An 8843-nucleotide genomic window follows, 5' to 3' on the forward strand; every position below is an offset into this window, starting at 1 on the left:
TTCCCCCACAAAGACATACAGAAAAACATGGAGTTCACCATATGGAAAAGTGGGAAATCAGATAGCCTACAAGTGCATTAGCTGGAGATACTGGTCCAAGACACAAAGCATATTGAGCAGCAGATGCCAGCAGCAGCCACGATCTTTGCATTGTGAAACTCCAATTAAAATTGAGAAAGACAAACTTTAAACAGAAAGTGATGAAGAAAATCAACAGTACAAACCTCAAAACAAAAAAGTACAATGAGAAACTCCAATTTGAACTAAAGAACAGATGGGGGGTGCTGCCAGAGGCAGAGGAAGGTGAAAGACAGACAGGGCCTGAAATAAAAAGGGTAATGTTCAGAGACTAAGTGATTCAGGCTGAAGCAGTCACAGTTGGATATCAATATTGATGGAGCAAGAATTGGATAAGCCCAGAGATGTAGCAGCTTACCGGGGGAGAGGGGAGAGGAGGAGAAGCATAGCACTGTTAGGGAAACTCCTGCATGCTAAGACCAATGAAATACTTTTAAAATAGTAAAAGCAAAGGAGGAGGGCAAAAAGCCAGACAAAGCAGTCAAAAACCACACAAGGAAAGGGAAGCAGAGATGCTGAGCGCCTCACAGCTGAGACTATTGCTGACTGAACAGCACAGAGATATGCACCAAGTAATTAAAACCCTATGGAAAAATTTCAAAACAGGAAATGTGCCAATAAAAAAAAAGGTGGAAAAATGTTTCCAACTGAGGTAGAACAGGAAATAGTCAGAGCATTTCAGAGAAGTCGCTCATAGTCCCAGACTCAATTCAGCAGCACATTTCAGCAAAACACAAAGCTGGTCAACGTGACATTGGCACCCAGATCAGTAGAGATGTCTGAAGAACAGCTGCAATCAAAAAGCTGCAAGTGGCAAGTGTTAACCAAATCACAGCAGAAATGCTAAAAATTCTTGATAGCATTGTCCTATCAAAGCCAACAGAGCTCTTGAATGCTCTGGATGATTATTTGAGGAAAAGAAACCCCCCTCCTGACAAGTGGAAACAGGGAATCATTGTCAGAATACCCCAAAAGGACAATCTCACTGACTACAACAACTGGAAATGAGTTGCACTGCTCTCTGTCATAAGTAAAGCCTTCTTCAGTGTCATACCCAGGATAAAAAACAGTGGAGGCAAAGTTTAGAGAAAAACAGAATAGATGCAGGACCAAGAGAAACTGCAAAAACAATAATCCTGGGGGAATTCTGCAATTGTTTCATTTGGCACCATAGTAATATTGCAGAATTCCTCCAGGACTAAGATCAGATATTCACACTAATGACCATACTCAAGCCTGCCAAAAATGGCAGGTTGCCCTGAGTTGATTTTTCAAAAGGCACCTGCTATCCTGCAAACATATCTCCTGGCATATACTTCAGTCTTATGGGAACTCCAGCTAAGGTCATCAGCGTCAAAGACTGCACAGGAATAGAAACTTCCTCTGTCCACACATTTATAGCCGTCACCTACCACGGCACATAGGAACCCATGCAGGATATCACCAAACAACTACATCCCATAGTCATTAGGGACCCTATCCTAAAAGAAATCTCCTCTTTTGACCCAGAAGCTACTTCCCAACCTCTTGAAGCACACCATCAGAAGCGAGCTCCCCACATACCAGCACAAACCAACTCAAAGTGGTACCAGACTCTGCCAGAACAGATGTAAAATGTGCAGACCTATCTCTACTGCTGCATGATCCATATCCCTTCCAAGATCCATGGGTCCTACACATGCCTCTGAAAACATGTGGAGAACCTCATGCCCCAATAGCAACTATGTGGATGAAATCATACAATCACTACATTATTGAATGACTTTACAGAGGAAGAAGATAAATGACAAAAACACCATATCACTTGTGGGTGAACACTTGTCACAAAGTGATTTCTTTATATCTGACCTATCCTCAATTGCAAATGAAACCTGCACAACACTTTCAAAAGACAAGCCTGGGATCTTAAATTCATACCTTTGCTACACGCTAAAAATCATGGACTGAACAAAGACCCTGGATTTTATGGTTTATTACAACAATCCATAATCCATTAATCTCCCACTTCCAAATGTCTCCCTCCCTCTACTTTTCCCCCATGACTGGAGGGGTGTTAATGGGCCTACTTACCTTGGTCTCTTGAAATATGTGAGAGCTATTTAGGCTAAGCAATCTGTTCCACCTGGTATTTTGTTGTGACACCCTGAATATGATTCCCAGACCTGAAGAAGAGCTCTGTGCACGCTTGAAAGCTTTTCTCTTTAATCAACAGATGCTGGTCCAATAAAAGATATTAACTCCCCACCCAGTTTCACAGTTACTTAAATGAGGCTATGTCTACACTATAATGATCTATCGGGAAAAGGTACACAAATTGCGCTCAGCAATTCGCGTATCTTTTTCCACTAGTTTTTTCGGAAGAGGCTTTTCTGAAATTTTCCATCAGTATTGGGCCAAATTTTGGAAAAGCCTCCGCTTTCGGAAGAGCCCTTCTTCCTCATCGGAGGAGAAAGACAGGGCTTCCAAAAAAGCACAACTGCTCTTCTGCAAAAAAAAAAGCAGAAGAGCAGACATGTTCCCTGGACGCAGCGGAGTTTTTCCAGGATACCAGAGATAACCTGGAAAAAAACCATAATGTAGACATAGCCTGAGTTACTTTTCTGGAAAAAAAGCAAAACACAATGAAATAAGTTCTTAGGCAGGCACCAGATCAACTCCTTACTATCTTGCTTTTCATTATGTTTTTTACTTTATCAGTTTCAACTGCTCCAGCTATGTTTTTGTTACCATCAGTATTTCTGTCCACTTCATTTGATTAATATTGAGTCAATGCTTCATTGGCCATTTTCTTCTCTTCATTCTACTACCTCCATGGACTATTCTAATTCTTTGTGAACCCAGTTGTAATGTTGACCTGCACAACAACTCCTGAAAATGTGTTCCTTGGGCTGCGTGTATGTAGTGTAAAGAAGTACTAGCTTTGTTTATTTGAAACCTGCTGCCTGTTAATTTCATTGGTGACCCCAGGGTCTTGTGTTATGTGAACGGGTAAATAACAAATGCTTATTCGCTTTCTCCACACCACTCATGATTTTATAGCTCTGTATTATAACCCACCTTAGTCACCTCTTTCCTAAAGTGAACAGTCCCAGGCTTTTTAATCCCACTTTTCTTTACATGGAAGCTGTTCAATATCTTTAACCCATATTTATCCCTTCTTTGTACTTTTTCCAGTTTTAATACATTTTTTGAGAAGAGGTGACCAGAACTGCACAAGGTATTCAAAGTGTAAGTGTAATATGAATTTACATAGTGTCATTATGATATTTCCTGCCTTATTAATGATCTCTTTCCTAATGCTTTTTAGTGTTGTAAGTTTTTTTTTTTTGAGTACAGAGGCTCATTGAGTAAATGTTTTCAGAGAATTACCCATGATGACTCCAAGATCACATTGTTGAATGGTAACAGCTGTTTTAGACTCCATCATTTTGTAAGTATTACTGGGATTATATTTGCCAATGAGCATTACTTTGCATTCATCAACATTAGATTTCATCTGCTTTTTGTTGCCCACTCACCCAGTTTTGTGAGCTATTTCTGTAATTATTTGCACTCTTTTTTGTGCTTAACTATCTTCAGTAATTTTGTATCATCTGCAAACTTTGACACCCTACTGTTTACTCCTCTTTTCAGATCATTTAGCAAAATGTTGAACAGCACTGATCTTGGAACAGATTCTTGGAAGATGCCATTATTTTTTCATCCCCACTGTGAAACTTGATCATTTATTCCTACCCTTTGTTTCCCGTGTTTTAACCAGTTGGGTGACAGGGGAGGGATCATGTGAGGATTATCTGCTGTGTTCCCTCCTTCTGGGGCATCTGGTATTGGCCACTATTGGCAGACAGGATACTGGGCTAGATGCACCTCTGGTCTGACCAAGTGTGGCCATTCTTATGTTCTTATGAGTAATGTGAGGATATTACTGCTCAAGTTACTTAAGAGCCTTTGGTGAGGCACCTTGTCGAAACTTTCTGAAAATCCAAGCACTCTATATCCACTAGATCACCCTTGTCCACATAGTTGTTGACACTCTTAAAGAATTCTAATGGATTGGTGAGGCATGATTTCCCTTTACAAATGTTGACTCCTTCCCCAATATATTCTGTTCATCTATGTGTCTGTTAATTCTGTTCTTTACTGTAATTTCAACCAGTTTTCCTGACACTGAAATTAGGCTTATCCTGTAAATGACAGGAATCTCTGAAGTTATTCAGCAGCAGGGGCAGATATAGGGCAGGGCGAGCGGGGCGGCTGCCCCGGGCTCCGTACTTCAAGAAGCCCCGCGCGTGCGCCGTAGCAAAGGGGGGCGCCGTGAAATTGGGCTGCCCTGGGCCCCACAAAATGGTCATCTGCCCCTGTCCAGCAGTCATTTGTTAGAAAGACTAATTTAATATATAGGTTACACACCATAGTTAGTAGCCTGCAATTTCATATTTGAATTTTTCCAGAACTCTTGGGTGAATACCAGCTGGTCCTGGTGACTTATTACTGTTTAATGTATCAATTTGTTCCAAAACCACCACTACTGACACCTCAATATGGCATGCAGACAATATTGTTGTAGACATGTTGGTCCCAGATAATTAGAAAGATGAGGTAGGTGACAAAATATCTTTTACTGGACTAATTTCTGTTGATGGGAGAGGCAAACTTTTGAGCTTACTCTGACCTGAAGAAGAGCTTCACCCACCTTGTGTCTCCTGTATCTCAATATGGGATAGTTCCTCCAATTGGTCACCTAAAAAGAATGGCTCAGGTGTCCTCAATCCTATGCAGTAAAGACCAGTACAAATAAATCATGTAGCTTCTTTTCTGAATGCCCCCTTAGCATTTCTATCATCCAGTGGTCCCACTGATTATTGGACAGACTTGGGGATGGGTGACAGACTTTCTGGGCCTGTGGGCAAGGTGGGAGGGAGTGGCTCCATGCTCCCAGGAGCCACCTGGAGTACAGAGCGCCACACACACCTCTCATGGCAGCCCTCAGAGTTCCCTGGAGTGCGCTGTGCCAGGCACTCATGGTGATTTTAAGAAACCAGGACATCATTGCCACAGTAGCAACAGCAGCAACCAAGAGCCCTGGGCCCCTTTGAAACATGGGGCCCCAGGTATTTGCCCACATTGCCCCTCTGTTGGTGAGCATGGGCAGGCTTTCTGCTTCTGATCAATTTAAGAAAACTTTATTGTTAATTTATGGCTTTTGCTAGTTGGTCTTCAAATTGTTTTTTGATTTTCCTAATTATACTTTTAGGCTGTGTCTACATTGGCACCCTTTTCCGGAAAAGAGATGCTAATGAGACACTTCGGAATTGCAAATGCCATGGGGGATTTAAATATCCCCCGCGGCATTTGCATGAACATGGCTGCCGCTTTTTTCTGGCTCGGGGTTTTGCTGGAGAAAAGCGCCAGTCTAGACGGGATCTTGCGGAAAATAAACCCTTTTCCAGAAGATCCCTTATTCCTCTTAAAATCAGGAATAAGGGATCTTCCGGAAAAGGCTTTATTTTCCAAAAGATCCCGTCTAGACCGGCGCTTTTCTCTGGCAAAGCCCCGAGCCGGAAAAAAGCGGCAGCCATGTTCATGCAAATGCCGCGGAGAATATTTAAATCCCCCGCGGCATTTGCAATTCCGATTGGTCTCATTAGCATCCCTTTTACGGAAAAGGGTGCCAATGTAGACACAGCCTTACAGTTGACTTGTTCCTTTCTATTTTCTTCAGTAGGGATTTGACTTCCAATTTTTAAAAGATGTCTTTTTGCCTCCATCCTCCCTTTTTACTCTATTGTTTACCCATATTGAATATTTTGTGGTTCACTTATTGGATTTTTGTTTTTTAGTTTGTCTATACATTTATTTTGAGCCAGTTATTTTTTTCCATGCATCTTGCAGGCATTTCACTTTTGTGACCGTTCTGTTTAATTTCTAGCTAGTTAACTAGCCTCCATTTTTTAAAATAATTCCCCTTTTAAGTTAAATTATCCTGTGGTGGGTTTCTTTGGCATTTTTCCCATATAAGAATGTTAAATTTACAATATCATAATGACTTTCTCTGAGTGGCTGAGCTATATTCACCTTTTCGATCAGATCCTATGTACCATGTAGGACTAAATCAAGACTTGCCTCTCCCCTTGTGGATTCCAGAACAAGTTTTTTCAAGAACCAGTCATTAATGTTTCCCATACATTTTTAGCTCTGCATTTCATCATATATCTCTGATATTCCATATCCGGTAAATATAGAGATAGTTAAAATTCACCATTACTGTTGGGTTTTCTCTTAAGTAACTTCCATAATCTTCTTGAGCAATCACCTTGTCATCATCCTGTCCAGGTGGTAGATAGTATATTTATACTGCTATATTCTTATGCTTCAACCTTGGGATTTCAATCTATAGACATTCCATGATACAGTTTGAGTCATTTAAGATTTTTACTATATTTGACTCTATGCCATCATTCACTTGCAGTGGTACTTACCCCATCAGAGCCATCTATTCTGTTATTACTATATATTTTGTACCCTGTATTTCACACAATGCACAGTCAACCTGTGGAACACCTTGGCCAAGAATGTTGTGAAGGCCAAAAAGTTTAGCTGAGTTAAAAAACAAATTAAAACTCATGGAGGATAGGCCCATCAATGGCTATTAGCACAAAAGTCAGGTATACAAGTTGATTGAAGGAAGTGTCCCTAAGCCACTGACTGCCAGTGGCTGAGACTGGACGAGAAGGGATGGATCACTCAATAATTGCCCTGTTCTGTTCATAATCTCTGAAATATATGGCACTAGCTACTGTCAGAAGACAGGATGCTGCGCTAGAGAGACCATTGTTCCGATCCAGTATGGCCGTTCTTATGTACTGTAAGCTCTGTGGGACAGGGGCTACCTCTCACTAAGTGTATGTACTGTGCCTACTCCATTGAGGCCCCAATCTCTGTTGACATATTTTGATTTCCACTTGCTGTAAAGACATATGATTGGCCATTGCAGATGGCTCGGACAAGAGTGAGTCAGTGCCTGTCAAAATCTAAAGGCCAACTTTTGTTGATTGAAGGAAGTGCCAAGCATAAAAGTCAGAGATAACTATGTGATGAGGAACTATAATAATGACCTTCATGCCAGGAGACACACATATCAGAACCTTGGTCTGGAAAGATGAATTTAATCATAAATGAGCAATGACAGGACTGGAATAAAGAACCATGAGGGTTTGTATGTGCATAGGGATGCAGATGCACAAATAAACAGAATGGAACACACACAGACATGAGATTGATCTTGGATGTACAACTGATGATGCATCAAAAGCATAAAATAAAAGATTTGATTAAACAATGAAGGCACAAATAACACATGAACACCAAGTATACAAAAAGTGTAACTCCTAGCAACTTTTTGCTGGTGTTGTTGCACATATTTTATCAGGTGACACAATGGAGTATGTAACTCTGACAACATATTTCCAATTCACATCTCGGACATACCTGCTTCTCTGGGTTATTACTCTTTGTTATGTTATATAACTCATTCAGTTGGGTAAAGAAGAATGTTGGCCTGATGTTGAAATATAAAATGAAAGATTATATTTTTCTTCGTATGTTAGTCACTGTTTAGCATGGGTGGCTTTTCTGAGGCAAACTTCCTCACATTTTTTAAAACAATTTGAATATGGTTCAAGCACTTAATCCATTTCCTTTAGCAACAATCTAAGCTGCACCAGGGAGAAGTGGAAAATGTATCATATTTGGAGAGTCATTACGCATGTCTAAGGACATCTATACTATACTAGCAAACAGAATGGAACAATGGAGAGAAATGTATTCCAAAATAACAAAAAGACAATTTCATGTAGCTACAAGTCAAATCACTCTATATCTTCTCCAGCAAAATTTCATAATGGAGTTTCCAGTTTTAGTGGGAGTGACATAACTTCTATATAAAATGTGAAACTGGTTATTTATGTGGGTTGTGAGAATAGTAGGTTATAAGTATGCTTATAGGTTTTACACCAATGTTCATGAAACTGAGGGAACTTAAAGTAAATTTTCCACATATGAGATACTAGCTGGAGAGATTGTGAAACTGAAGAATATATCATTTAGAAGTTATTCCATTACCTATAGCAGTGATTGAAGAAACTATTCTGAAGTATAAGTAATAATCCTAAAAAAGCTGCTTTCTTTTCTTTCATAAAATATCTGATCATAAAGAACTAGGGGTATGTCTACACTACAAAATTAATTTGAAATAACAGCTGTTATTTCGAATTAACTTCCATAGGGTCTACACATGCAAACTGCTATTTAGAATTAAATTCAAAATAGTGGAGCACTTATTTCAAATTTGGTAAACCTCATTCTATAAGAAGTAACACCAAATTTGAAATAGCTAATTTGATTTAAGTGCTGTATAGATACTTAATTCAAAATAGGGGGCCTCCAGCCCTTCCCAGTTTCCCCTGGTGGACACTCTGGGCCAAACCAGGAAAACTCCTCTCCTCTCCCCCAGCCCTGAGGCCCTTAAAGGGGTAGAGTCTGGCAACTGGGCATGTGCAAGAGCCAGGCCTGCCAGCAGTCACAGGCCCTCAACCAGTGGCCGCACAATGGCAGCCAGTGGCAGCCTGCCATCCCCCGCCCAGACCCCCAGCACCTAGGGGCCAGCCAGGGGCCATAGATGGCGCATGCCCACCTGGAGTGTTGTGGAGATCATGGACCTCATTGAGGTGTGGGGGGAGGCCCCCAATGTCCATGATCTCCGCACC

Source organism: Pelodiscus sinensis, chromosome 1 (genome assembly GCF_049634645.1).
Source record: "Pelodiscus sinensis isolate JC-2024 chromosome 1, ASM4963464v1, whole genome shotgun sequence".
NCBI classification, from domain to species: domain Eukaryota; kingdom Metazoa; phylum Chordata; order Testudines; family Trionychidae; genus Pelodiscus; species Pelodiscus sinensis.